Here is a 14712-nt window from a genome sequence, read left to right as displayed (position 1 = left end):
GTCGCCGTAAATTTGAGTACTGTGGAAGCTAGCATGCAGCATGCAGTAATTCTTGACCGTCTTTCTGCAGTAGTTCATCATTGTGTGTGCTAACGAGTATGGCACCGGGACACATCTTTGCTAACGTAGCAAAAGAAGTTTCACTAGTTTTTAAGGCACTGTAGGCATATATTGCCTTCAAAGCAAAATGAATTCCAGTACTTTCACATCTTTCTTCATAGCCTGCTGCACTTTCAATAACCGTGCATTATTTTTGATGCCATACATTGGAATGTCAGTGATTTCCAACAGTTTTAGCCCTTTCTGATGTATACGCATACAGGTCCTCAAAAGATTCCGGTTTCGCCCTTTGAAACAGCCTCCTAAATTCAGCAGATAACAAGGACAATAGAAATTGCAGTCGGCTGCAAATATGTACAACACTCCAGCTGGCACTGGTTTGCTACGCAGGTAAAACATAGTTTCACAAGTGAAATTTGCTGCTAGAAACACAAGGAAACCACATACACATACAAGCTCGGCACCTGCAGAACAGTTCTTATGCTGGTGTCACATGGCCACTTTCAATCACGATTGAGCCTGATCCAAATTGAAATTCTCGACCGCAATTGGCTGCCTCCCACAACTTGCACAAAGGCGCCAATCGCGATCAAAAGTGTGTTGTGTTACACCTGTATTATATTTTGAAACATCAAGATCTACCTACGGGACAGAACACTTATTTTTCCTTGGCAAACTTTGGTGCCAAATACAAGGGACTGGAAGTTCTCTGGGGTCAAGAACACACTGGCTGTCACAAACGCACTGTTGCCACAGCATGGATAAAAGGGTCCATGCTGTAGTAGTAGAGAGCATGCAAAATGCTGCCTTTACTACTTCATCCTGTTTCACATCTCGTATTTATCTTAAGGAGGGATTGTGTACAAAGGAGTTGAAACTTGGATGCTTGATTGGTGCTTCGGTAGTACTTGATACGAGTGCATGAAAGGCATTTTCCTCCGCACATATATGACACCGTAACATTTGAATAGGCACTAACAGGGTCATTCACGAGAGGAAGCCGTACGTCGCAGAAGTGTACTGGCTTTCACTGGCTTGCCTTGGCTCCATGCTTGCCAAGTGTCTCAAATTCAGAAAAATTTCCTTGTAAATGAACGAAACGTACTTCATTATTCAGCACCCTTAACCTCACTGACACCCCATAATTTCATTTTTACACAACACACCCTTCTGGAATACCGCTCTTTCATAGTGATCTATGAGCTCCACACATAACCGGACAGGGTGAGACAGTTTTACACATCATTACAGGCTTCGAAGGGTTGGGGCCATATGAGTCCATCTGTAATCGCAGCTGTGAGCATCGGAAACAAACTGCTGCAATTTTCAGTTGATGTTGTTCTCTTATACTCTGTCAACATTGAGCATTGATGTTGGTGCTGAAAGTACTGCAACAAGCTGCTTTGCGAGAGAGAGAGAGAAATTACAGGCTGTCATTGATCTGCACTGTCAGCACAACTTGCCAATAGTCACTTGCAGATGTACACAAGATTACCTTTTGCTTGGTGACTACACTTTGTAGCTTGACCGCTGTTGTCCAATTGGCTATCATTGCAGGCTGCCACGGTGGTAGCATTGCACACTGTTTGGTGTCAGCCACGGCTGCCGCATTTAGCTGGGGGCAAAATGCAAAAACGTTGTTTACTTAGATTTAGGTACACGGTTGAGAACCACAGGTGGTCAAAATTAATAATCTGGAGTGCTCAACTACAGCGCACCTCATAGTTAAGTTTGTTCTTTGTCCTTGAAGTCGATGAAAGTCTCTTCAAAGTGATTATCTGCGTTGATGAAGCAGGAGGCAGGTTGGAGGCAACAAAACTTGAAGATAAATTGCAACGAAAATATTTACACAGTCAAATGCAGAGTTAGCAAAACAACACTGATGCAAAACACGCAAGTAAACAGCACCTTACTCTTCGACTTTTCTTAAGTTAGAGTCTAGGACAACTGTCACTACATACGACCAACCGAGTCTCACTGTTCTACCACTAAGTGGTTACGGCCCAGACTAGCGTTGCATCGTACGGAGTCTTACTGATCTATCAGGTTTAGTGATTACAGCCTAGACTGAGGAACAAGCACCTCGTCTCGATTGTTATAGGTGAAAGAGACAAAGAAAAAGGGCGGTAGGACCGTTGGCCCATCCCACGGAAGCAGTTGCCAATGAGAGCTGAAAGTTTGTTAAGCCACAACCCAAAGGGATGGGCTTACAATTAAAAGTAAATGTATTGGAAAACAACCCTGTTTCCTTTCTTTCCGCAATTCCGTTTCCCTCTGCTATTTCACGTGGTCAGTGACGGCTCAGCAAACACGCCAGGCACGCACGATTTATTGCTAGGCCATCTCAAACCTCGGTGGCGTTTCTAGCCAGCAGGGGGCACGGGGACGGTGTCACAACACTGTGTACCGCAGTCCCCCCCTCAAGGTTTTTCCGCGTGGAAAAATAATGACCGTTGGCGGCATTCGGACCCGGTGTTTTCCAGACGACATTCTTCGAACGCGATCCTCGCATGCGCACTGCGCCTCTATGGCGCGCACTGGAAGCTGACACTCGACACCACGCGGGCTTTTCTCAGCGCTCAAAACAAGATACACGTGGTTGCCGCCCGGACGCATAGGGGAGTGGACCCCCGCTGCGTATGCACAACACATGGTCAACATTGCTAGGCCATAAACCTCGGCGCCGTCTCTAGCTCGCAGGGGACTCGGAGGCCGGCGCCACAACATTGCGTACAGCCGTTCCACTTGAGGTTTGTCCGCGTTGACCTATTATGACCATCGGCGGAATGCCAACCCAGTGCGCGCAAGACTGAGTTCTCCGAATCCGTTCTCCGCACCGCACCCCCCCCCCCCCCCCCCCCCGACACGCGCCGCGGCTCGTCACCCGACACCACGGGGGCCGTTTCAAAAACAAACGTTTGCTGCCCGGACGCGCTGGGGATTTACCCGCCTCCCTATTCATAAAACATGTGGGCAAGTTGCGGCACTGCGACAATAGTACAAAACCAATCAGCAGCCCTACACCGCCCATTCTGTATGTTCGATAGAAGTGCGGCCTAACACTCATGATCAGATCATGATATCCTAATATTTTATTTTTATTTAGCAGGTTTTCTGATCGCACATTTCACGACGTGCTTGCTTAAATTTGTTGCTAAACTGTTTCTGTGCTTCATAAATCTCGCAGCTTGCATAACATTTTCTTGTTCGTACTCCGTGGAACCAGCACTGCGAACACGTTGCATTGCTCCTGGTCCTGTGGTTCTCTCTGTTCGGAGACCTCTTGAAAACACACCACGGCAATGCTCTTGAAATGTGTGTGCTTGCAACTGGTGCTGCAAAATGAGCTTTGCGCCTTAACGCGACCGTCCCAGAGGGCTGGACAGCTGGCAAGACGACCTGCTGAAGAGGTCAAACGGCGAGGACACGTCCGAAGTGTCCCCCCACGCTTGCTTCAACATCAAAACCCTTGGCAACCGAGGGTAAGTCATTCCTTTTTGCATTGTTATGTACAGTGCAGTTCACTGGTAAAAGAAACACGGAAGTTAGTATTTTAGGACTGATCAGGTCAGTTTCGACGCCAAGTCATTGACAATAATTTTTTTACCAGTGTAGGTCTGCAGAACGCATCATGTCAAGCGCTGCTTCACTATGAAGTTGATGATGTGTTACAGTTGTGTTTGAATACTCATTAGGTGTTCCTATTAAGATTTACAAAATCATGTTTTAATATTTTTGTTGCAAAATTATACTTCAGTTCTATTTCTATTTTCTTTGGGAAAACTGCACAGGTGTGAACGTGTAGTTTTCTGAACGGGTGTGGAACATTGTAGGTTGAGAATGATGGTGAAGGCGGTTGAAAGGGTGATGAAAAGCTCCGGCATGTGACAAAAACTCCTACGAATTCCGGAGCAGATGGTGTTAATCCGGCGGGCTTAGTTGCCCCCAACAAACGGGAAGTAAAAAGAGACTGGTCTTGGGCAGTGGGAAAAACTAGCTCCAGGAATGCAAAGATGGAAGAAGCTGTATCAAAAAGTATCCTAGTTAAGGTAACTGGATATCGTGCTAGGCAACTCTCGAGTTACCTTGCGCGAGTATGCTCGTCTGGCCTCCGCTGCGCAGCCCCGGCCATGCACGAGGTAATTTGCAAACGTGAAAATGGTACAGGAGTGATTTTACATTGTGTCCCCATCGGAATGCAGCTGCCGCAGCAGGGATTGAACCTGCAACCTTGAGCATAGCAGTGCAGTGCCATAGCCACTGAACTACTGCAGCGGGTAGAAATTGAATTTGTTGCACTTCGGAAGAACGCCCAGCACCTAAAGAACTCCCAGCACCCAAAGGATTAGGAGGGAAATGTGCCATTAGGAAAAGAAATAAACGAGCACAACAAGTGTGGACCTTGCTGAAAGTTGCCCTGACGAAGTCGAGTCACTTCGTTGTTGCCAGCCTGATGCTTCTCCTGTTCACACCTATGCCATAGTTGATCACGCGTTGGACTTGGGTGGATCACTGTTGAAGTATCTTTCTCGAGTGAGAAAGTGGTAACACGTTGGAGTATCATGTGGGGGCTGCAGGTTCCGGCTAAACATGTGGGACGTGGGTGGCCAGAAGTCCCTGCGGGGGTACTGGCGCAACTACTTCGAGAGCACCGACGCCATCATCTGGGTGGTGGACAGTGCCGACCGGCGCCGCCTGGGGACTGTCACCGCGAACTTCGGACGCTCACCTGCGAGGAGGTGAGCCCCGCCCTCTGGCATTTCAATGCTAATATTTGCGATGCGACAGACTTCACAGTGCACGTTTGCAACGCTCCTTTCCTTTTGTATATCGGTAAAGAGTAGAGGGCTTGGCGAAACGGGATGTTGATGCGTTTCTTCATCAAGTTGGACTATTTCGTGACTGACAGCATGAATGCTGATCTTTATGTGCCATGCTGTAGAGTTCTGGGTTGTACTAGACCGTGATGGTACGATGATGCCACTATGGGTGAACACTGCACTGATCAGAGATTACTTTTGTGTGGCAAGCATCTGTTCGCATGTAATCAGCACTTTGGTTTGCTTGCGTGAATTTTACTGATGTTGTACTCACTGCACTATATCTACCGAGCGCCTGTAAGAGGCCGAAAAAAGTGAAATTTCGCATATGTCTAGACACTAGGGCATGCTGAGATCAGGCTTTCCTGCCGTGTCTGTGGAGCGTGCCACCTGAGGCATGTTGCACATCTTTAGAGTGTAACTGCAGTGGGCTTATGTAGTTTGTGGCCATTCCTCACACATTTATGAATGCAAGTTTAGAAATATCGAGCGCTTTAGCTCCGTACGCTCTGCAGGCCAATGGCAAAAGCCGTCAATATACTTCAGTAATGTCACCTAAACATTTTCCCTTATCTTTCCCTCTTTTTTTTTTTCATTGAGCAGAAAATATTAATTCGTCAAAAACAAGATTTTGACCACGTTCAAGTGTGAAAGTGACACACATGTTTCTCATTTAAATTGCAATCTTCTGCCTGGCCTAGCCTGTAGTAAGGTAATAAGATGTCAGACAGTTTTAGTTCAACATTAGCTTTGCTATGCAGGGTCAAGGGAAATAGCGTTACTGTTTCACAGAAAGCTTCGTGAAAATAGAGTTTTTATAATGTGATAGTGTTGTTTACGTCTCCGGAATGCTATTTAATTATGCTTTAAGTTTCTCATACATGGTGCACTTAAGTGATTTTATCTATTCACCAAGCTTTGCATGTGCATGCGAAAAGTGCAAGAAGCAGTGCAATGACAGCTGGGAGCGCATTGTTTTTTATTTCTTACAATACCCTCAGGACATTTATTTGTACTTTCCGTGCCTGCTGATTGGCGGCGAAATCAGTACAAGCCAGCGCGTGGTGAGCCAGCCATTCATGACCTTCGAGATGGCATGGCGTGAGCCGTCATGCCGAGCTCTCGATCTTGCCGCTAGGTGGCGCTGGCATCCCAAAAGTTTTTCTTGTAAGGCCTCAAACATTCTAAACTAGAAGCGATCTTGAAAACTCTTCAGATTTACCCATAATAATTTGTCGTCGAAGCAGCCTGAGACTAAGCAAAAGCCATTTTACACACTCATCTGCCACAAACAGTGTGAATTCTACATCAGTAACCAAATTCAGTTTGAAGCAAGCAGTCAGGACCGCCGCCATGTTGCCGCAGTATGAACATAAACCACACAAAAGCCAGAACGTTAAACCTTAAAATATACAGCGCCGGATAAACATTATGGGTCGTTAGCAGTTCTGCGCATGCACGTTTTGAACCCGCTATTCTGCTAACACCAGTATTCTGCTAAACATGCTGAACTAAAACTGTCTATTGTCAGGAGCAAAAGTAACAGAGCCCAGCATTTTTCAAACTATCGGGCATCACTTGACCAAGCAGCTAATGCTCATTCTTGTTTAAGGTGTACTCATACGGCAGAAAAAACGTTAACTAGAAACGGCAACACCATCTTTGCCAGCTGATGCAAAAATAGAACTTATACCTTAAAGGGACACTAAAAGATTCACTAAATCAGTAGATTAATGAAGTGTTCTGAAAAACTACATTTTCGTTGATTTTGTAATAAGGATACAGTGGAATCTCGATGATACGATCACGGCTAATACGAATTCCCGGATGATACGAATTTTTCTGAGGTCCGGCCGAGCCCCATTACTTTGCAACGTGCTAGAGAGCGATTGTTACGAATTGATTTTCGACCCGCGTTGGTTGATACGAATAAACGCCGCCCCACCGACGCTGCCGAAAGAGGACAGCGCGCAGACACGCGCATTTTCCCTTTTGGTGCGGAGGCGCGGACGCGGCGCCGGACAGTGCGGAAGCCGGGACTGGGGCGAGGAGTTTGAAGCGGTGGCGCTTTTCTTGCTTTTGTGTTTTTCTTCTTGTCTCTTCGCTGCGCGCGGCCGTGCTTCCCCACGCGCGGCTGCCGCAGCAAGCGTAGGTTCGTGCGGTCTATCGCTTAAACGGAAACTGAGCGGCGTAAGCACAGCGCATACAAAGGTCAGAGCCGTGTGGAGATCGCTTTCAAGATACGGTGCGCGCGACAACACCGACAGCCGGCACAGGCTGTCGGTGTTGGAGAGGCCGCCACAGGCCTCTCCCTCTCTCCCGCGCTACCTTCCCGCTTTGTTCCTTTTGCGTGGGGAGATTGCGTCGCCAGTTACCCTTGCGCTCGGTTGCAAGATAGTAGTAGTGATTTTATTGAAGAAAATGACGCTTATTTCTGCTGCCCAATAGGGAGCACGGCGCAGCGTCAAGGTTGCAAGATACGCATTTGGCGCCGCAGCACAGCGTCGCCCTCCCTCCCTCCCATGCCCCCACGGCCTTTCGCGCAATGGAAGTCGCGTTTGCTCTCCGCTGTGCGTTCGCTGTCCGTGAAGGCGCGCGTCCCCCGCGTGCTTTCACTCGCACATACGGCACGCGTGGTGACGCCTTTATCGCCCTTGGACTCGTGCTTCACGTCTCATGCTCCTCCTCCGCATGGCCCTCGTTGATCTCCTCTCCCATCGGTGGGCCTCGTGCTCGCTACGCCCTTGTCGGCAAGATTTTCTGCGGAAGCAGCAATTTCGTCTCACGTGGCTGCACAGTAAGCGGTATGCATATTGACACGTATACATGTTTATCTTTCACCAGTGGCCACTTCCACGGCTAACAAATGTAAAATGTTATCGCTCAGCGCAGGACGCGCCTGTATCGGAAGTTTCTAGAATGTTATCGATGCTTCTTTCCGTTGCCTGTTTTCACCGACGCTTATGTTATCTGATTGTATGACCGACGCAAATTGTCTAGAACTTTCTGGAAGACCCGCGTGCATCAGGGATTAATCTGGAACCTTCGATGACTCAGGTATAAAAGCCGACGCGTTTCGCCGCTGATGAGATTTTCGACGACCGCCGACTGTGTTCGCCGCTATCGTTGTGTTTTGAGTGTAGCTTGCTTTTGTGGGCACAGGTTCGCCCAATAAAGAATCAGTTTCGTCATACACAGTTCGACGACTGTTTTCTTCAGAGTCACTGCTACGTGACATTTGGTGGAGATGCTTTTGTGTCCATGCAGCGGACGCCCCCGAAAAGCCGTGATCCAAGCCCGAACCCCGAAGAGAGTACCAACGTTGTCCCGGAGCATCGAGCTAGCCTCAGGCTACAAAACCAACCCCCGGAGTACGGACTTCTTCCCAAGAAGACCAAGAGGACAAAAGTCACGACCTCGGCAGCAGCTACCATGACAGCCCCTGCGCCAACATTTGCAATTGTGATGCAACAACCCAGGGAGCCGCCGACTTTCCGCAGTTCGCCATGTGAAGACCCCGAAAGCTGGCTGGAGGCATACGACCGGGTCGCTCCGTTCAACAAGTGGGACTGCGACGACAAGCTGCGCCATGTTTACTTCTCGCTTGAAGACGGCGCCAGAACCTGGTTCGAGAATAGGGAGCGTGCACTAACAACCTGGGACCTCTTCCGAGCCGCATTCCTGGACACCTTCATTAGCGTCGTCCGTAAGAAAGAGCTGCGGCCTTGCTGGAAAACCGTGTACAGCTTCCGAATGAGAGCATCGGTATGTACACTGAAGAAATGACTCGATTATTCCGGCATGCCGACCCTGCTATGCTAGAAGACAAGAAAGTTTGCACGCTCATGCGGGGAGTTAAGCAGGAGCTATTCACCGGACTTGTGTGGAATCCACCAACGACAGTCCAAGACTTTCTCTCGGAGGCTACGACGATCGAGAAAGCACTGGACATGCGCAACCGGCAATACAATCGTCGTTCGACGCCACAGTACGCCGAAGTCCAAGGATTCTCCCACGACCTACGAGGCACCATCAGGGCGATAGTACGTGAAGAGCTGCAGAAGTTTGCTACCGTCGTTGCAGCCTCAAGTTGCTTCCATCGCCGATATCGTGCGGGAGGAAATCCAGCATCGCTGGATTTCCTCCCGCACCCCAGCTAGAACTTCCCGAATCACCGCAACCCCAGCCGGAAGCGATGACCTACGCCGCCGCGCTCGTCATCGAGGCCCCCTCCGCGCTCGCGCCAGGGCCCCATAACGCCGCACTTCCGTCGTCCACCGCCGCCGCCGCCGCCAGCACGCCCGCCCGTCGCCCAGCGCAGCTGCTCAAGGAAGACAGACATTTGGCGCGCCCCCGACCACCGCCCGCTCTGCTATCACTGCGGGGAAGCCGGCCATGTCTACCGCCGATGCCCATACCGCAAGATGGGCCTACGAGGGTTTGCCGTCAACGCGCCGTGTCCACGCTTGGCGAGCGACCACGTGACATCGCCGACTACCTCGCCGGAGCCCAGTGGCAACCACGACGACCCTCACGCTCGCCGTCACCGGGCCGCTACATCTCGCCGCATCGCCCTCAGTACATCGGTTCCACCCGGGGCCGATCTCCAAGCCCTTACCCGGAAACTAAAGGCAGCAACCGATGGAGGTGCGGTTGCTGTACGACGCAATGCCGAAGATCCTCCGCCGCCGCCGCCGATTCGCGAATCATCACGACGAGATATCAGCATGCCGCCTAGCAATAGCCTTGACAGCACTTCGCCGCAAAAAGAAGCCCTTCCGACGCGACGTAGCAGCAGCGGAGCAAGCTGACACAGCCGTGATCCGACGCGACGATTTAACCGCAACGCCAGACGCCGGTCTACTGATCTAGACGTGCTCATCGATGGCCATAACGTCACCGCTCTCGTCGACACTGAAGCTGACTTTTGTCTTCAGTGGCCCGTTCGCCCCAAGTTGAAGAATGTGAAAACAGCCTGGCAAGAACCGATATCCGGACAGCGGGAGGCCATCTAATAACGCCGACTGGAATCTGCACAGCGCGAGTCACGGCAAACAACCGCACTTACCCGGCGAGCTTCGTAATCCTGCAACACTACTTCAGGGATGTCATCCTAGGCATGGACTTTCTCAACACGGTGCAGTCATCGACTTAAGGTCCAAGTCGATAACTCTTTCAACGCACAAGGCGATACCACCGGATACAAGCATAAGTTACCATGCCTTGAATGTGCTTGAAGAACAAGTCACCGTTCCGCTTCGCTCCAGCGTAATGATTTCCGTCGGTACCGAAGTGCTTGCAGACATGGAGGGCGTCATGGAGGGCGATCATCACTTACTGCTCGACCGTGAAATTTGCGTCGCTAGAGGCATAGCTGAGCTACGTGCAGGGAAAGCAAGGGTGATGCTCACGAACTTCAGCCCCAAATACAAGCACATTAACAAAGGCACCACGGTCGCCTACATCGACGAAATAGTACAAGCACAGTGCTTTCGCCTTCACGGATTCCAGTGCACCTGCAACGACGACTACAGTATCTGAACCAACTTTCGACGTCAACCAGAACCTTCCCAGGCATAAGAAAGAACAGCTAAAAGCTCTGCTGCAATACAAGGACTGCTTCTCGTCAAAAGTTCGACAAACCCCTGTCGCCAAGCACCGCATTATAACCAACAAATATGTCCGCCCAATCCGTCAGAGCCCGTACCGAGTTTCGGCACGCGAACGTGAGGCCATAAGGCAACAAGTCGACGAAATGCTACGCGACATCATCCAGCCGTCCAAGAGTCCGTGGGCGTCCCCCGTGGTGTTAGTGAAGAAGAAGGATGGAACCCTACGTTTCTGCGTCGATTATCGTCGCCTCAACAAGATCACGAAGAAGGACGTATACCCCCTCCCATGGATTGACGACGCCTTGGATCGACTCTACAACGCAAAGTATTTTTCATCGATGGACCTCAAAACCGGCTACTGGCAAATCGAAGTCGACGAGAGGGACCGGGAGAAGACTGCCTTTATAACACCAGACGGATGGTTCGAGTTCAAGGCCATGCCGTTTGGTCTTTGCTCGGCACCTGCGACTTTCCAACGCGTCATGGATACAGTACTGGCACTTGAAGTGGCAGACTTGCCTCGTCTATTTGGACGACGTCGTTGTGTTTGCCTCAAGTTTCAAAGAACACCTGCGGCGCCTTGAAACAGTTCTTCAAGCAATCAAAACCTCCGGACTCACGTTAAAGCCAGAAAAGTGCCGCTTCGCATATGAGGAGCTCTTGTTTTGGGCCACGTCATCAACAAGTCTGAAGTGCGCCCCGACCCTCAGAAAACTGCGGCCGTCTCCAACTTTCCTCCGCACGCTGAAAGAAGGCAGTGCGTAGATTTCTTGGACTGTGCGCCTATTGGCGCTTCGTCAAGGATTTTTCACCGCTGAGCCACTGACGTATCTCACGAAAGCCGACGTCGAGTTCAAGTGGGAGACGCCGCAAGTCGAAGCACTTGAAGAATTGAAGCAACGCCTGCAATCGCTGCCAATACTTGTGCATTCGACGAAAAACGGCGATACGAAGCAAGCAGCGTAGGACTCGGCGCCGTGCTTGTGCAGAGGACTGACGGACTAGAAAGGGTTGTAAGTTCGCTAGCGGTCGCTATCGAAGGCGGAAGCAAATTATTCCGCAACAGAAAAGGAGTGCCTGGCCATCATCTGGGCTACATCAAAGTTTCGCCCCCTCTATGCCAGGCCTTTAAGGTTGTGAGCGACCTCATGCCTTGTGTGGCTAGCTAACTTGAAGGATCCTTCAGGTCGCCTCGCACGATGGAGTCTGAGACTTCAAGCATTCGACATCACCGTCGTTTACAAGTCCGGGCGAAAGCACTCTGACGCCGACTGCTTGTCTCGCGCCCCCGTCGAACCGCCGCCACAGGACGACCAGGATGACGACACTTCTTGGGACCCATCAGTGCCGACGAATTCGCCGTACAACAGCGAGCCGACCTGGAACTAAGGAGCCTTGTAGACTACCTGGAAGGCAAGACCGTCATTGTGCCGAAGGTGTTCAGGCGCGGATTGGCGTCGTTTTTCTTGCAAAACAACATTCTCTTAAAGGAGAACTTCTCGCCTCTCCGAGCCAACTGCCTCCTCGTGGTACCCTCAGCATTGCGTCCAGAGGTTCTGCAAGCTCTCCATGACGACCCAATGGCTGGACACCTCTGTTTTCCCGCACGCTCGTGAGGATACAAGAAAAATACTACTGGCCTCGCCTCTCTGCCAACGTCCCATTACGTAAGGACATGCCGAGACTGTCATCGACGCAAAACACCGCCGACAAGGCCAGACGACGTTAGGTACTTTGTTACTTTGTTATTGTTTCTTGTTTATTACGCATGGTTTTGTTTTCGCTTTTGCGTTAGTTTGTTCCATCGGGACGATGCTTTTAAGGGGAGGGCATTGACACGTATACATGGTTTATCTTTCACCAGTGGCCGCCTTCCACCGGCTAACAAATGTAAAATGTTATCGCTCAGCGCAGGAGCGCCTGTATCAGAAGTTTCTAGAACGTTATCGATGCTTCTTTCCGTTGCCTGTTTTCACCGATGCTTATGTTATCTGATTGTATGACCGACGCGAATTGTCTAGAACTTTCTGGAAGACCCGCGGGCATCAGGGATTAATCTGGAACCTTCGATGACTCAGGTATAAAAGCCGACGCGTTTCGCCGCTGATGAGATTTTCGACGACCGCCGACTGTGTTCGCCGCTATCGTTGTGCTTTGAGTGTAGCTTGCTTTTGTGGGCACAGGTTGGCCCAATAAAGAATCAGTTTCGTCATACACAGTTTTACGACTGTTTACTTCAGCGGAGTTCTATGGGAGGGTAACGGGAGTCGGAAAAGGCCGCGTTGTTGCCAGTTCTGCACTATATAACGGTTACGTTATAAGTGGTCTATACTGTAAATGCATTTTACTTACGTGTGCCTGAGCGAGTTCACCTCTCTACTCTTTAATTTAGCTAGTTTTAATTGTTTCGATGATACGAATTTCGGCTAATACGAATTTTTTCCTGACACCGTGAGATTCGTATCATCGAGATTCCACTGTATTAGTTGAATATTAGAACAGAAAGGGAACCCAAAGTTCTTTTTTTTTCGAATTTCGTGCCACCACTTCGGGAGATGTGCGTCATGTGTGACATCATGGATTTCAAAGTACTTTTCCAAATTTCGGCTATTGTGGTTCAGTTAATGTTCTTGAAACTTTCCAGGTTCAGCCTTAGGCTCTTTTAGAATACAATATGGTCCACTTGTACCATGAAAACATTTGACTAGGCCCATGCTGTCAAAATTTGTGGTGCCGCAACGAGCAGTTGCTGTAACTTCAAGGCAGTGTTGCTACCCGTCTTGTTTTTCGTGTCTTTCCTGGCTGACGAAACATCTTCGCACGATAAGAGCGGCGTTTTTTGTAGTGCAGAAGGGTAATTTACTAACACACCTCAAATAATTTTTCTCTTGAGTTAGCGTGCCTTTAAAGGAGGATTTCATTACTTTGCATGTGAGGATGCATATGGCAACAGCAAGTATTCCCATTGGTTAAACAATGGGTTAATAATGTTGTGGCAAAATCAGTCGGTTGCTGGAGGCAGACACTTGAGGAACGTGTTCTCATTTGGGACGTGCAGAAGCTGCTTGGAAGCAGCCTGCTGGTGCTGGCCAACAAGCAAGACCTGCCGGGGGCCATGCCTCCCGACCAGATTGCCGAGGTATGTGATCCCCTGCTTGCTTGGATGTAGTGCTCTCGCTTGGTCTTAACTCTTTGTGTCTGGTTACAGAGACACTCGAGACAAATGCCATCAAATTAACCTGTAGCATCACTGATGGCAACAGTCCTCATTGCAAAAATACTTTTGCACATTTAAATGTAAGTTTCATTTCAAGCACAAGCTGTGACTTCTCTGAATGTAGAGTATTGCAATAAGACTGCTTGAGGAAAGTGCGATGCTGCGATCGTTTATCCACCGTTGGAATGGAGGTTAGTAATGGGGTTTTACGGTGGCAATTATGATAACAATGGAGCCAGCGACAGTACACACTCATACATGACACGTGTCTATATTAGCATAGTTTGATACTCATTACAGATGAGTTCTGCTTGGACTTTATTTAGGCCGGCTGTTCAATTTAGGCATATCCACAAAATCGCAGATGTTGGAGCTCTCTGCCATCGGCAGCCTTCACTGGAAGATGCTTGGCTGCAGCGCATTCACGGGCATGGAGGGACTGCTGGACGGCATAGACTGGATGCTTGACGACCTTTCCCGGCGCCTCTACTACATGGACTGAGCCGGGGCACGCATGTTTGCGAGACAGAAACCGCCAACTTTAGCTCTCTAGTTGGCCGGTGTTCCTCATCAGTCAGTGGACCACAGTGGCTTGTCACCAGAAGCATGCCTCTTTGCTCAGCAGACGGGTCGTAATGCTGCGTTTGCTGTGCTCTGCAAGTGCTTTCCCATCTGCTTGGTTTGTGAAATCAGCTCAATAGCTGATAGTCAGTGTTGTCTTTTGGCAGATGTGAAACACTGACATTGTCATCTCACAGATAACAAAAACACGAAGACACTGAGAAGAATGAAGAGGTAGTGTTAATGTAAGTGCATGTTCCATAGAGGCTGTGGAGGTATTGTTGATTATTTGTAGATTACTTGTGCATTACTTTGTGTCACTGATCACAAGACCTGCACCAAAGGTGCCGCTTCATGAAGGCAACTTCGTGTAGTTTTTCTGAAAGTGACCTGTCTTCCGCACCTCCAGAAATGTGCAACATGAAAGGTATGCCAGCTGAAA

At 49.5% G+C, this 14712-nt stretch overlaps 2 protein-coding genes across 2 annotated transcripts in view; one reads left to right on the top strand and one right to left on the bottom strand.

The window, feature by feature from the left end:
- LOC119458434 (ADP-ribosylation factor-like protein 2) overlaps window positions 1-14712 on the top strand; it is a 139045-nt gene that overhangs the window by 1005 nt on the left and 123328 nt on the right. The gene's annotated exons all lie outside the window — the stretch shown is intronic.
- The window catches only part of LOC119458437 (general transcription and DNA repair factor IIH helicase subunit XPD-like), a 185702-nt gene that overhangs the window by 64044 nt on the left and 106946 nt on the right, over window positions 1-14712 (bottom strand). The gene's annotated exons all lie outside the window — the stretch shown is intronic.

The sequence above is a fragment of the Dermacentor silvarum genome, chromosome 7, assembly GCF_013339745.2.
Source record: "Dermacentor silvarum isolate Dsil-2018 chromosome 7, BIME_Dsil_1.4, whole genome shotgun sequence".
NCBI lineage: Eukaryota > Metazoa > Arthropoda > Arachnida > Ixodida > Ixodidae > Dermacentor > Dermacentor silvarum.
Note: the sequence above shows the minus strand (reverse complement) of the source record. Positions and strands in the feature narration are given on the sequence as shown.